Genomic DNA, 16,701 nt, shown 5'->3' with positions numbered 1-16,701 from the left:
TGTGCTTATTTCATATATTACTTTAACGTACTGTATAAAATATTTTATTACGTCTGTTTGTATGCCCTTAAGTGATTACCTGATATACCATACACAACTAAAAGTCTGGCATGCCAGCAATATACTCGATTTAGGCGTGCGAAACGGACGCGAACACACAACTCACGAAGTGCCCGACGTCATGGACGCGAACACAACTCACGAAGTGCCCGACGTCCTCTCGTAATGAGGCACATGCGCTGCACGCAGCAGAGTGGCGCAGTGGAAGCGTGCTGGGCCCATAACCCAGAGGTCCGTGGATCGAAACCACGCTCTGCTAAATTTTTTTTTTTTCGTCGATCTCGATTATTAAGCATACGTCACATGTAGTATTGAAACGTTTTTGATGTGCATTCAATCCAAATGCAATTATGGATTATGACGTCTGGTTTTGCGCTTGTAAAGTAAAATAATCTGATAATTACAATATTTAAGTAGGATTTTTGGACTGTAGTGTGGTATATTAATGTGAGTTGTCTAATGTATTATTTATACATGGCGAAGTATGCAGGCAATGCAGTGCTCTTCCACGTTAGTTTTTGCAGGTGCTGGTAAATGACCAATGGTCGAAATTAGTTAACCACTGTATTTCAATAAACAATGTTCACGTTACATCTATAAAGGATCATGGTTTCTTTTGTAAAGTACACCCATCAAAAAAAGTTTTGCATCACCTGGGTTCCGAGAGTTTCGGAATCTGTACAGAAAATTGGAATGGAGATCAACATAAACAACATTTCCGCCCTATTTATTGCTCATGAAAACCACACATTGCGTGTTGCACCACCATACAGCGAGACCTTCAGAGGTGTTGGTCCAGATTATTGTACCTCTAATACCCAGTAACACGTCCTCTTGCACTGATGCATACCTGTGTTCGTCGTGGCATATTATCCACAAGTTCATCAAGGCACTGTTTGTCCAGATTGTTCCACTCCTCAGCGGCGATTCGACGTAGATCCTCAGAATGATTGGTGGGTCCATAAACAGCCCTTTTCAATCTATCCCAGGAATGTTCGATAGGGTTCATGTCTGGAGAACATGCTGGCTACTCTATTCGAACGAAGTCATTATCCTGAAGGAAGTCATTCACAAGATGTGCACGATGGGGGCGGGAATTGTCACCCACGAAGACGAATGCCTCGCCAATATTCTGCCGATATGGTTGCACTATAGGGCCGTTACGGGCCTTCCATGACCACCAGCGGTATACGTCGGCCCCACATAATGCCACCCCAAAACAGCAGGGAACCTCCAGCTTGCTGCACTCGCTGCACAGTGTGTCTAAGGCGTTCAGCCTGAACGGGTTTTCTCCGACGACTGTCTGGTTGACGGCGTATACGACACTCGTCGGTGAAGAGAACGTGATGCCAATTCTGAGCGGACCATTCGACATGTTGTTGGGCCCATCTGGAACGCGCTGCATGGTGTCGTGGTTGCAAAGATGGACCTCGCCATGGACGTCGGAAGTGAAGTTGTGCACCATGCAGCCTATTGCGCACAATTTTGAGTCGTGTAACACGACTTCCTGTGGCTACACGGAAAGCATCATTCAACACGATGGCTTTGCTCTCAGGGTTCCTCCGAGCCATAATTGGTAGATAGCCGTCATCCACTACAGTAGTAGCTCTTCGGCGGCCTGAGCGAGGCATCTCATCGACAGTTCCTGTCTCTCTGTATCTCCTCCATGTCCTAACAACATCGTTTTAGTTTATTCCGAGACGTCTGGACACTTCCCTTGTTGAGCGCCCTTCCTGGCACAAAGTAACAATGCGGACATGGTCAAACCGCGGTATTGACCGTATAGGTATGGTTGAACTACAGACAACACGAGTCGTGTACCTCCTCCCCGGTGGAATGACTGCAACTAATCGGCTGTCGGGCCCCCTCCGTCTAATAGGCGCTGCTCAGGCACGGTTGTTTACACCTTTGGGCGGGCTTAGTGACATCTCTGGTCAAAAGGACTGTGTGTGATTTGATATCCACAGTCAACGTCTATCTTCAGGAGTTCTGGGAACCGGGGTGATGCAAAACTTTTTTTGATGTGTGTATTTAGAGGCTGTGGATCCGAAGAGAAACAAAATGTTTCGTCGTGGTTTGTTCTCCCACAGATATTAATAATTCTGATGGAGTGTAATAACGTCTGCTCATATTAGGTCTTTACGAGGTCTTCTCACGGTCCCGTATCTCCCGTATCATCTTCGCCTACTTTCTCTTGACTTCCCGTTCGTTTCCTTTGTATACCCTTTCTATATATTCTTTTCACCTTTGAGGCTTTCCTTCTTTTCTTCGAACTGGTTTGTCATCTGAACTCTTAGTATGTGTACAAGTGCTTCTCTTCTCTCCAAAGCTCCTTTCAGTTCTTCTCTTGGCGGAATGTATCTTTCTGATAACCATGCATGCTACTTAACATTTATTCGTCTGATTCATATTTTTCCCGCTTCACTTTCTGTACGTTTATATTTTCTCCTTTCATCAATTGCATTCAATAACTCCTGTGTTATCCAAGGGTTTCCATTAAGTGTCTTCTCTTTGCTGAGTTGTTCGTCACCTGCCTTCATTATGCCGGCTTTAAAAGCTACCCCGTCTTCTTTATTGACTTCTTTTCCTTTGCTTCGCTCAATATTTGCATAATACTTCCTTAGAAACTCTTAACAAGCTGCGATTCCTTCAAACCATCAATGTCTCACCCTCATAATTTCTTATCACTCTCCTGGTCCCGGCGGAGGTTCGAGTCCTCCCTCGGGCTTGGATGTGTGTGTTTTCCTTAGGATAATTTAGGTTAAGTAGTGTGTAAGCTTAGGGACTGATGACCTTAGCAGTTAAGTCCCATAAGATTTCACACAGATTTGAACATTTTGGATCTTATCACTCTCCAGTTTCTACGGTTTTAACCTGCAGTTCGTAGCCAATAAATTATGGTTAGAGGCTACGTCTGCTCCTGAAAATGTTTTACAGTTTAAAATAAGATTTCAGAATCTCAGTCTTACCATTAAATAATCAATCTTGAACGTTCGTATCTTCAGATCTCTTCTATGAATACAACATTCTTCCATGTTTCTTCAACGAAGTTTAGCAATGATTGAATTGTGCTCTATGAAAAATTCTAACACACGGTTCCCCTTCCATTCCTTTCCTCCTTCTTCTGCTATTTTTCCTTCTCTTCATTTTCCTCTTACCGAATTCCAGTCGCTCAATACAATTAAGCTTTCATCTCCCTTAACAATTTGGATGATTACTTTTATTTCATCACATATTCTCTCAATATCTTCATCTGCAAAGCTAGTAGACATTTAAACTTGTACCACAAGGCTGGATGTGGACTTTCTGTCTTACCTAGGAGACCCAAGTTCTATAGTGATGCACAAATTTTCACCGCTACCTTCTGTTTTGGATTGAACTATGAGTCCTTCATCACTGCCACTTCTGATGTCTGCAGTTTCAATTCGATCTTTCCAGTTTACAACTGTCAAATTCCTTTCAAATGTCCTATTTCGGACTCTGTTTTTTTTTCTGCTCCCACTTAAAGTCCACATGCAGTGGAAGACGTAAATCTTCTTCGCGGTAGTGGCTGATATAAAGCCTAAGACATTTGAGAAATGATACTTGTTCAAGGATCTAGCCAGTAACAACAATTTTACAGCTGTCTAGTTATTTTCTATAGGAAACCAACATTTCCATTCCTCACGGCACATTAAGGTTTCATTTTCCAGATGATCTGTATAAAATGAAGACACACTTGTACAGTTTATATTCATCATCCTGGATGATTGTCACCTCATAGGCGAGGAACGGTCAGTTAATGTAACATTTTCTGTTTACAGTAACCCTTGAAGGACTACCAGGCATCACTTGATGTATCCTAAACACACACAAAAAAGTCCTCTGACCTTACAACGCATAGTTATATATGCAATAAGGAAAACTTAACACACAGCAGCTAAGTGCTGCTTCAGACTGAAACCTGAAACAAAACAAAAATGCACTCAGCACGCAGTACTTAGGAGATACCTTCGAACTGCACAAAAAGGAGTACTCACATTGTGATACAACACGTTCGTAGCACTGTCCATCATCTGTATAAATATTACTGTTAGAAAGAAATTTTTAGTATAAACTTAATCTCATACTATTTGTCTTCTGCTTTTCGTTTAAGATCTCATTTGTGCTGTAAGTCTCCATAAGAAAAAAGAAATGGGATTAAGATTTAAGAAGGATAGTGATGTCCATATCTACGGCACCAGAGGAAAAACTGATCACCCGTTATTAAAACTGTCAGTGGCTTAGGAAAGAATTCAATATCGACCACCAAAAATTTTCGTCATTTATCCAATAGCATAAAGCGTTTGACACGTAGAGAAACAAGTTTTAAATCTAATCTAAAATCGTCTCTCCATGACAACTCTTTCTATTCCTTGGATGAATTTTTATTTCAATCTGGTAGCCTGAAAAAAATCGCACTTTTGAAGTGTAGTTTCATGACTACAAAGTTTAGCCGTGCGGAGTGGCCGCGAGGTTTGAGGCGTCATGTCACGGACTGCGCGGCCTCTCCCGCCGGAGGTTCGAGTCCTCCCTTGGTCATGAGTGTGTGTGTTGTTCTTACCATAAGTTAGTTTAAGTAGTGTGTCAGTCTAGGGACCGATGACGTAAGCAGTTTGGTCCTCTAGGAATTCACACACATTTGAACATTTTAACTACAAAGTTATGTGTTAATTAATGTTAATACTGATCATGTATGCATGTCCTGCAAATAGACTCGTTCCACATCAATAAAAGAATTGTTCAATTGTTCAGATGTTCTGTGGAACATGTAACTAAGATTGTGATATTAAACATGGCTTACGATACTCATAATAAAAATACAAAGGCAGACACATCAAAGTTTCTTTTAAAAAGATCCTCCAAGATATCCTAGACATAACATCGAAGGACTAGCAAACAGATACAACGCGCGATCTATATCTACATCCACATCTAAATTTAAAATGGCAAGCTATCTTTCGGAATGTGTCGGAGGCAGCAACGGGCGCCACCACTGCGTCACTTGCCCCTGTATCTGTTCCATGCGCAAATAGTGTGTGGGAATAATCACTGTCGGCAAGCGTTCTTATGAGTCATAATTTCATTGATTTTTCTCGTTGTGGCTATTTCACAAGAGGTATGTGAAAGGAAGTAATACGTTGCGCCACTCTTCTTGGAGCATACTGAGTGTCCGGTTAACAGTAAATCTCTCTGTGATGCACAGCGTCTCCTTTTAAGATCTGGCCCCGGAGTTTGTCGATACTAAAAGAACTTTTGAGGAAAAACACCATCTTCGTTCGATTGTCTTTATCTCTCCTGTTAATTCAACATTATAGGAATCCCAGGCTGACATTAATGTCCAAGCTTGTGTCGTGAGAGCATTTTGTAAGCCGCTTTCTAATAGCTGAAGTACATGCCCTTAGCATTCCTCTTCTGACGTTTCCCTTGTTACATGCTTTTTTTACAACTAGTGAACGCAGTCATTTCTTGTTCGTTCGCTCCAGATGGTTATTCCCATATGTCCTACTGCTGTTACTGACTGCAGTGATTTATCGTAATCCAACAATAGTGGAACTCTTCGCCTATTTACGGCAAATGCGCTTAGTTTCGTTCAACGTAAGCTACCAGACCCTGTACGAAGTGTTGACTGGGAACGGCAAACGCTGAATGCGGAACTGTGAGAAAACAGGAACAATCCAGGGCAGATTCGCTTTACAAACCACTCTTTTCGAACATATAAAATTACGATAGGTTCACATTTGTAACATCTGACAGAAAAAACGTTGCAAAACTGTAATAAGTTAAGATATTTAAAAAATATAAAATTGAAAATGACGCTTCTGAAACTGACGAGGCCCATATATAAATTAGGACATATAACAATAGACTTCCAGAAATACCTCATGGTTCCTGTAACGAAGAAAGCGGCAAACTACAAAATATAAACAGTACCGAACCTTAAGTCTAATATCACATGCAACAGACATTGTCATAACTATAATTCTGAAGAGACTGAACGAAAGGTGGATGACACGCTGAGCGACTATCAGACTGGATTCAGAAGCGGATCAGTAACAAAAGAGGCGATTCTGACACTAACGCTCCTTATAGAAAAGCAAATAGAGAAAAGTGAAACAAGGTACATTGGCTTTTTCGACCAAAAAAATGCATTTCATATGCTCCCAGAATGAGATTTTCACTCTGCAGCGGAGTGTGCGCTGTTATGAAACATCCTGGCAGATTAAAACTGTGTGCCGGACCGAGACTCGAACTCGGGACCTTTGCCTTTCGCGGGCAAGTGCTCTTCAAACTTTTTCTTTTAATCTCATTTTCTTCGTTTTCGTTCGTTGTATCTGCTCTGGGCGGACGTCGAAAGACACCCGTTCCAGTTCGTTAGAAGCGGATCAGTAACAAAAGAGGCGATACTGACACTAACGCTCCTTATAGAAAAGCAAATAGAGAAAAGTGAAACAAGGTACATTGGCTTTTTCGACCAAAAAAATGCATTTCATATGCTCCCAGAATGAGATTTTCACTCTGCAGCGGAGTGTGCGCTGTTATGAAACGTCCTGGCAGATTAAAACTGTGTGCCGGACCGAGACTCGAACTCGGGACCTTTGCCTTTCGCGGGCAAGTGCTCTTCAAACTTTTTCTTTTAATCTCATTTTGTTCGTTTTCGTTCGTTGTATCTGCTCTGGGCGGACGTCGAAAGACACCCGTTCCAGTTCGTTGTTGATCCATTAACTCAGTTTTTTTTATTACAGCTAGCCCTCTGACCGATCACGCTGAGCTACCGTGCCGTCAGCCAACTGAGCTACCCAAGCACGACTCACGCCCCGTCCTCACAGCTTTACTTCTGCCAGTATCTCGTCTCCTACCTTCCAAACTTTACGGAAGCTCTCCTGCGAACCTTGCAGAACTAGCACTCCTGAAAGAAAGGATATTGCGGAGACATGGCTTAGCCACAGCCTGGAGGATATTTCCAGAGCACTTGCCCGCGAAAGGTAAAGGTCCCGAGTTCGAGTCTCGGACCGGCACACAGTTTTAATCTTCCAGGAAGTTTCATTTTATATGCTGTCTAGAAAGATATGTTGAGAGTACGGAAGAAAGAACGTCTAAAATACAAAGACAAACGAGTGATAGAATTTGTACGTACGAAATGGTTGTGATTAGGAAGTCTCATTTGGAAAAATAAGCAAAATTCAGAAAATTAGAATCAATGCTTACCTGCTGAGAGCCAAAGACCAAGTTCGCGAAACAACTAGGGTGGTTATCAATATTATTACGCAGATCTTAGATAAGCTGCATTACGCAGATGGTATTGCTGTGGTGATGGAGACGAAAAGAGATCTAGAGAGGGTCCTCAACAAAATGGAGAGGATTTTCTGTAATCAGTATGGTATGAGAACAAACAACCGAAACACTGAAATTGTGCTATGTGATATTGAAGGAGAATATACTGAGGTGATAAAAGTCATGGAATAGTGATATGCAGGTATACAGATGGCGGTAGCATCGCGTACACAAGATATAAAAGCCAGTGCACTGGCAGAACTGTCATATGCTGTCAGGTGATTCATGTCAAAAGCTTCCGAAGTGATTATGGCCGCACGACGTGAATTAACAGAGTTTGAACGCGGAATTGTAGTTTGACCTAGACGCATGTGACATTCCATTTCGGAAATCGTTACGTAATTCAGTATTCCGCGGTCCACAGTGTCAAGACTGTACCGAGAATACCAGATTGCCGTCATTATTTCCCAGCACAGACAACACAATGGCCAACGGCGTTTACTTAACGACCGAGAGCGTCGGCGTTTATGTAGAGTTGCCACTGATGACAAACAAGCAACACTGCGTGAAAGAACAGCAGGAATCAACGTGGGACATACGACGAGCGTATCTGTTATGACAGTGTGGCGAAATTTAGCGTCAGTGGGCAATGGCAGCAGAAGAACGACGCGAGTACCAATGAAAAAAGACGACATCGCCCGCAGCGCCTCTCCTGAGCTCGTGACCTTACCAGTTGGACCCTAGAAGACTGGCAAATCGTGGACTGGTCGGATGAGTCCAGAGTTCAGTTTGTAAGAGCTGATGGTAGGATTACAGTGTAGCGCAGACCTTAACAAGTCATGGGCCGAGTTATTCAACAAGGCGCTGTCCAAGGTGGTGCTGACTCCATAATGGTTTGGCTCCATTTACATGCAATGGACTGGGTCCTCTGGTCCAACCAAACCGATAATTGACCGGAAATCGTCATGTTCGGCTACTTGGAGACCATTTGTAGCCATTCATGGACTTCATGTTACCAAGCAACAATGGAATTTTTATGGGTGGTAATGCGCAATGTCACTGGGCCACAATTGTTTGTGATGGGTTCGAAGAATTTCATGGGCATTTCGAGCGAATGATTTGGCCACCCATCGAACATTTATGGCCAGTTCGCACAGAAAATCCTGAATGAGCAACGCTTTTGCAATTGGAGGTTTCCCAAGACTTTTGTCACCACAGTGTATGAACCTTTAAGAATAAGAACGGGAATAGAGGAGCAAGAAGTAATAGAGGAATTTACCTATTTGGGAATGAGGATCACAACGGATGACAGAAGCAGAAAATAAATTGTGATAATAATACAGTGGGCGAAATTTCATTTAATTTGAGAAAGAACTTACTACCAGCAAGATTACCAATCTGGAAATAAGGAAACATATCATGAAAGCATTTGTTTGGATTGTGATCACATACGGGTACGAAACTTGGACAATAGGAAAAGTGAGTAAAGCAGACGACTAGATCCTGTAGAAGTTTGGTGTTACAGGAGGATAATGAAGATTAGCTGAGGAGACAGTTATCAATAAAGAGGTGCTGAGAAGGGTTCTGGAAGCCAGGTCTGTGTGGAGGTACATCTATAAAATAAGAGACAAACTCGTGGGACGCTTTGAAAGGGTACAGTACCGCCCAACATTGAAAATAAGTTCAACATACTTCCTTATTTTTGTCAGAACAACACATTTTTTTTTGTAAAATAACTCAATTTCAATTAATACAGCGAAGCCGGATACCAGTGTGGGAAAGAATGACAATTTATTTATTTAATTGATCACATGTGCACTCCCACAAAGTAAATCCCTACATCCAGTTTGGTGAGATCTGTGAAATGAATGAATGTATGGTCGTCTGCTAACCGCAGATAGTGAATGTGAATATATGATCATCTTTGAGTCGATCCTTTGGCCACCTTTGGTGGGACCAAAGAGATGAAATTTACCAGAGCTTTGAGCGCCTGAAATGTGGCTGACCAATATGATAGCAAGGCGCTTCCCCCACCTCGATAGAGATGGGAGAGACCCTCAGGAACGGCCATGTTTCAGCACTCTGCCGCTGGATCTTGTGCTGTTAAGAACTGTTTTAGTTGTGCTCCGTAATGACGAAAGAGTGGAGACATGGTATGCATGTGGAATATTTAAGAGTAGTTTAAAAATAATAATTTCTCTATTTCAGGAACTTTTGTAGCAATTCGTCAAGTGTCAGCGGCCGATCTGTCTCTGGTTCTATTATCTTATTAATCCTTCTTGCGTCCAAAACTAATCTAATTGACCCATCCTTTTTTTCAACACAAGCTAAAGGGCTGTTGTACGGACTGGATGCTGGTTCGATAATCCCTTGTTGTAGCATGCTTTCGATCTCCGCTTCCACTCTTTCTTTGTACACAACAGGTATCGGGTACACTTGGGCCCTAAACTGTTTATGTGGCTTGACCTTGAATCTATACACAAAATTTCTTATTGTACCCGCAGCATGTTTAAATACCTTTCTATTCTCGTATAAAATTTTCTGCAATTCCCCGTAGACCGTGGTCCCTCGTAAATGCCAGATTTTCTCCCTGATCTCCTCCTCCAAACATTTATGAATTTCCTTCTTCTCTTGTTCGAACCCCGTATTCTGTGCCTGTCTACCGGACTTTACCGCCAGACATAATGCTAAGTGTGCGTTATCTTTACCATGTAAGCAATCGTCGAATCTTAATGTAATTTCCTCCGAATCTCGTTTCAACTCCATCGAACCATTTCTCATGTTAACGACTGCTTTATATTGGTTCAAAAAATTAACGCCTAATATCCCTTCAACAGTTAGAGATGACACAATCATGAACACTGTACTAAACCTCTTCGCCTGGCACACAAAGTCTACCTGCGCTTGTAACTTCACCTCAATTCCCTTTCCTGTAACTGCCCCTCCCACTGTTGTCCTTTGCAATGGCAACGTTGGCCATGGTTTTGTAAGACTACAACACTTAAACACATCTTCCCTCAAAACACTCATTACACCTCCTGTGTCGATGACAGAAAGTACGATTATATTATTTATTTCTACGCTAATTATTGGGTGGACTTCACTCCCCACATCTCCTACCTCCTCTAACAGATTCTCCCTTAGTTTTCCGTAATCGATATACCTAATATTTACATCATTAATAGTCCTGGCTTGTACCCGTCTATCAAGTAGTCACCTTCTTGTCCCTCCGTCATTGTGACAATGATTGTCCTGTCGTGAACCCAATGACTGCCTATCCTCTCTTCGCCCATCATTTTCATTTTCCCTTCTTCTTCCATCTCTGTCCCATCTTCTATTTTCCCGGTTTGCTGGTCGATATCCCCATGAATTCTGCCCCCTATTTCCTCGCCATCTTCCATTTCCGTCATTCCTCTGATTCCATGCTCTCCTGTCATTCTGATAGTTTCTACCGTTCCTATCCTCAACTCTGTCTGACCTATGAGTCATGTCGCCGTTCACAATGTTGTTCTCATTACCCAGTTCCTGTAAGAAGTGCTGAAATGACGCAGAATCGTTCAAGCCTCTACCTGCTATCACTATATCTCTGCGCAATCTCACTGGCAACTTCGTTATACAGATCCTAATGAGCTCCCCAGTTTCGTATGGCACATCCAAATACCTGTTTCGTCTCAGCATTTCCTGATAGCACGACACTGGATCTCTTATACCACCTTCGTTACAATTTGGCATCATCAAAATGCTTTGCTTAACCTGGTCCTGCTCACTTTTCGACCAGAATTCATTTAAAAACTTGTCACAAAACATCTTGTAGCTACTACAGTCTTTAATAACTTCCTCCATTTTCGCTCTAGCCTCGTCCCTCAAATGGTTACACACAAACTTCATTTTGAGGAGCGGTCCCCACGATGAAGGTAATGAATCTTGAAACTGAGACAGCCACAGGCATGGATGTTGGTAATTATCAGGATCCGGAAAAAAAGTGTACGTTTGTACCGACACGAAGTGCCTCCTACATTCTTCTTCCGCATTTATGTTTTCCGACCTTGGACTATACCCAGTTGGGTTTGCCACCTGCTTTATCCGACACAACCGTTCTTCTAACTCTCGGAGTTCGTCTTCCTCTTTCTGCCTATTTTCGTTTTTTGAATTTATCTCACTCTCCCTCTGCAGTCTACCTGGTGGTGTTTCACCTTCGCTTCTGCACGCTAATTGCAACTGTGCTAGTTCTTCCCTATGTTTCCTATTTGTTTCTAATTGTGCCTCTTTAAACTGTAATAGTGATTGTATCTCCTCCTGGTCGGCATAAACCTCTCGCTGCGTACTGTCAGAGCCTGTTTCGCCTCTTATACTGATCTTTTCTACATCTGCGCTAATCGTATTCATTCTGACCACTACCTCCGCAACTTCATCCCTGTGTTTATTTAGCGCCATTTCCTGCCGTGTGACTTGAGCTTCCACGCTGTCTAATGCCCCTTGTTTATCTGCAAGTAAGTCCTCCACTATCTCTTTGATTCGCTCATCCGGCCACACGCTCCTATGTTCTGTAATATCGCTCTCTATTGCACTTATTCGTACCTCCAAATTATTGGTTTTTTCTTTCACGGCATCACATACTTGCTTCACCATACCCAGATTCTTCTCCCCCTCATCTAACCGATTATTAACTGCGGACAGACGCTCATCGATAACTGTGTGTAGCTTCCTCATTGCCTCTTTATTTCCCTTATCCATTGCCTCCAATCTTTCCTTATTCCCCCCTATCTCTCTCCTTATTATCTCTATCCATCGCTTCCAATCTTTCCTTATTTGCTTCCAATCCTTTCTTAGTCTCCCTATCCATCCTCTGTAAAAACTGTAGTATCACATTGTCATTTGCTACTTTCGACGCGCTCACCTCGTTCGCCTGAGAAACCGTAGCCTCGCTAAGGGTAGCTGAACTTTCACTGCATACCTGACCTAGTCCCGGCGGGCCCGCGGCGTCGGGAAAAGCCCCCGATTGTGAACAAAGCCCGCCGCATAAAGGATCACCTAGCCGCGGTCCGCTGAACAATTCAGCCCCTTCTGAGTGCTTGCCGTCCCCGCTCATTAACCCATGGTCAACAGCTACTTCCTGCTGCACTGCTACGTCCACCCCAGAATCGCTATTCTCCATGGTGGCTACACTTTTCGACTGCAACCTAGTTACTATGGACATTACGCAAAAAAATTATACCACGATCTTCCAGCCTTGGACGATATAGCAATTAATTACATAAAAAAAATAAAAGATCCTCACCAGTCCAGAAAGAAATTGCAAACAGAGAAAAAATTTTACTTCCTATCGCTATCACAATACATTCCATAAAAAAAATTCTTAACAGCAAAAAACCTAACAGCAAAATATGCTGGCAAAAACGGTATCCTGGCAAAATATCCTGGCAGAATATATCATGGCCAAATTATCCTGGCAGCAAATTATCCTGGCAGGGTCGAAATTATGAGAGGCACCCACATGCCTTGCTCATACTGTGGCATCAAGCAGTCAGGCCTGCAAGATGAGTGGTCTGCCAAGCGAGTGGATTCATTCTTAATTTTATCGAGTAACATGAACTCTCGTACTCACAATTTAAGTTACAAGTTATCCTACTATATGATTAATACGCAACGGAAACACGCATCTGACTATCAATAATCTACAGAACTCTGACTGTACACTACGCACTGGCAATACCACATTTTCTTTTTGTCTCTTACTTAACGGTTTTTGTCAGCACGTGGCCACCGCACTGAATATGAATGGCGCACACATTATAAATTCGGGACATTATGACAACACACAATTCGAAGGAATAGTCTACCAATCTCTTTCTTTTCACTGTCTTATTTATTCCAATAATTTCTCTAACCTAAACACACAAATTCTACAACCAACAACAATAACACATGAGAAATTCCGCCCAGTGGGCATGGCTTTACAATGGTGAATCTCTATATTATGGTCTCGTAATTATTTTTAACGCTACAGTGCACTTTCTGGATAGGATGGTGGATCTTTTATTATATCTCACGCTTCGACTCTCACAATCATCATCACGAAACTTTCCTCCAGACCGAGCGGTACCGAAGGAACAAGCGTAACCCACTAATCTTTTGAAACTACCTTGCTACTCTCCCGTGCAAACCACACATACCCAAATTACATGACATACATCACACTGCAATAAGAAATATAAAACACTAAATAGTCACAACACTATCACTTTCAGCTTTCCCACTTCAATTAATATTTATCCCAGTTACACACGACACTGCCCCACTTTGTAATTCTACTTTCCTACTGTGAACTCTGAAGATATATGCACGTCTTCCTGTGCAATGCAAGCCAAGTGGCGTTGCTGGATAGACGGCCGACTCACCTTGATTCTCTCTCAGAGTTTAAATCCAGCGTCACACGGAAACATATCACACAGTTTAACATTAAGAACATCACACACGCGAGTCCTCAACTGATACCATGGACGAGTACTTCTCTTTATCCTTTGTCTCATACACAGATTGAGACTCACACAGTACTCACCACGTGGAAGTACTGGTCTCTAATTTCAAGTCCTGCACACGCCATTTCTTAAATATTTCAACGTATGGTATACACGCTATTTCTTAAATATTTCAACTTATGGTACACATGCTATTTCTTAAATGTTTCGACTTACTGTACGCACGCTAGTAATTCAGCTTAACTTAAGCACACGGAAGTATTTCAACTTATTGCTACACGTGGTTTCATTGTGACTGTTGGTCACTTCCGAAGATTACTACAATCCCTTTAATATTACCTGCCTGACATTTAATTCTCCCCACAAAAGTTCCTGAAATAGAGAAATTATTATTTTTAAACTACTCTTAAATATTCCACATGCATACCATGTCTCCACTCTTTCGTCATTATGGAGCACAACTAAAACAGGTCTTAACAGCACAAGATCCAGCGGCAGAGTGCTGAAACATGGCCGTTCCTGAGGTTCTCTCCCATCTCTGTCGAGGTGGGGGAAGCACCTTGCTATCGTATTGGTCAGCCACATTTCAGGCGCTCAAAGCTCTGGTAAATTTCATCTCTTTGGTCCCACCAAAGGTGGCCAAAGGATCGACTCAAAGATGATCATATATTCACATTCACTATCTGCGGTTAGCAGACGACCATACATTCATTCATTTCACAGATCTCACCAAACTGGATGTAGGGATTTACTTTGTGGGAGTGCACATGTGATCAATTAAATAAATAAATTGTCATTCTTTCCCACACTGGTATCCGGCTTCGCTGTATTAATTGAAATTGAGTTATTTTACAAAAAAAGATGTGTTGTTCTGACAAAAATAATGAAGTATGTTGTACCTATTTTCAATGTCGGGCAGTACTGTACCCTTTCAACTTCAGTTGAAACATGGCTGCTTCGTTCAGTGACCGTTTCTAAATTAATACTGAAACAAATGTGCCCTCGGTCACTATTTTTAGTCTTATTGACCAGGTTTCAACACTTCTAAGAGAGACTTCAACAGAATTAAAACAATTAAAATTGGCTGTTCATTATTTTATATGTGACATGTAAGTACTGCCTCTGTCTTTTATTGTTAGTCAGTACTTACAATTTTATACAAAAAAATGTCTTTTCCTATAAATTTGTAACTATGTTGTAGGCCATTATATTAGAACAAATAAGCCCTCGGTCATAAATATTAAGTCAAAATTGACAGGTTTCGACGCTACTATGAGCGTCGTCTTCAGAATAAACTAACTGTTCTAAAACATATTAGGTATATAATACATTAATAAAATTAAAGTTTGTAGTGACTGGAAAGAGATGCAGTACTTACAAGTCACATTTAAAAAAAATCTAAGCCGGAAAGGCGACGTCATGAATAGTTTTAAATAAGATGGCGAGCCGCTAAGGGCTGCTCGTACTTGCGTGAACAAGGGTTGCAACAAGACTGAACCTTAGCAGCTATGTTCAAAGTTTTATGTTATAGGCCATTTTAATTGTTTTAATTTCGATGAAGGCATCCTTAAAAGTGATGAAACCTGGCCAATAAGACAGTGACGGAGGGCTCCTTTGTTTCAGTTTTAACGGTCAGTTGATGTTAGTCAAGCAGCCCTTTAAGGTAACAAAGACACCATTATTAAGGCCCCCCTGAGTTTGAACGAGGTCGTGTAATAGTGCTACGAGAAGCTGTATGTGTCTTCTGTGCTATTGCAGAAAGGCTTGGCAGGAATGTAGCCACGGTACGTGATTGCTGGCGGCGGTGGTAACGGGAATGTACGGTCGCAAGGAAACCGGTCTCCGGACGACCTCGTGGCACTACCGAGGGGGAACACCCTTCAGCAGCAATTGGCACCACAGTGAGACAACGAACTGTTACAAATCGGTTGCTTCAAGGACAGTTCTGAGCCAGACATCCTGTAGCATGCGCACCGCTGACCCCATACACCGCAATTTGCGACTTCAGCGGTGTTAAGCGACTGCTCATTGAGGACAACATGGCAACATGGTGGTCTGTTGTGGTTTCTGATGAAAGCTGGTCCTGCCTCTGTGACAGTGATGACCGTGTGTTGGTTAGAAGAAGGCAAGTTGAGGGCATGCAGCCAACCTGTCCTCGTTCTAGACACACTGGACCCATACCTGGAGTTATGGTGAGGGATGCGATTTCTAGGGCAGCAGGAGCACTTTCGTGGTTATCTCGCGCATCATGACTGCGAAATTGGACGTGGTTTGGTGTTTCGATCTGTTGTGCTGTCTTTCACGAAGAGCATTGCATGGGATGTTTTACAAATTGATAACGCTAGCCCACATACCTGTTGTAATCCGTCAAGCTGCACAGAGTGTCGATATGTTGCCTTGTCCTGCTCGATTACCAGATCTGTTGCCAGTCGAACAAATGTAGGAAATCATCGGACTACAGCTCCAATGTCGTCTGCAAACAGCATTAACCGTCCATGTACTGAGCGACCAAGTGCAACAGGCATGGAACGACATCCCACGAACTGACATCCAGCACTTGCAAATCGCACGGTTGCATGCTTGTGTTCAACATGCTGGCGGGTACACCGGTTATTAACGTACCAGCATTTCACATTTGCGTTTACGCAAACCCTTGAATATGAAGTTAAATTCTAACGATTTCAGCTTACATCACGTTGTGGTTGTCAGTTCTGAGCAACAGCTGTCCCTTTGTTCGCTTATATGCGGCTTCCTTGGATACTATCTCAGTATTGTCGTTAATGTTTCTACTCTGACCTTTCCTTTCCATCACAATGCACTTGACCAAACTGGACTGAAATGAAGTAAAATATGCTACCATTCTTTGCTT

At 42.4% G+C, this 16,701-nt stretch overlaps 1 non-coding gene across 1 annotated transcript; it reads left to right on the top strand.

Annotated features, from left to right (window-relative positions):
- Positions 1-247: 247 nt before the first annotated feature.
- Positions 248-319, top strand: Trnam-cau. Its single transcript has one exon. It is a non-coding gene; the product is annotated as a tRNA-Met (tRNA).
- Positions 320-16,701: the final 16,382 nt, after the last annotated feature.

The sequence above is a fragment of the Schistocerca americana genome, chromosome 8 (assembly GCF_021461395.2).
Source record: "Schistocerca americana isolate TAMUIC-IGC-003095 chromosome 8, iqSchAmer2.1, whole genome shotgun sequence".
NCBI classification, from domain to species: domain Eukaryota; kingdom Metazoa; phylum Arthropoda; class Insecta; order Orthoptera; family Acrididae; genus Schistocerca; species Schistocerca americana.
This window is presented reverse-complemented; position numbering and strand designations above follow the sequence as displayed.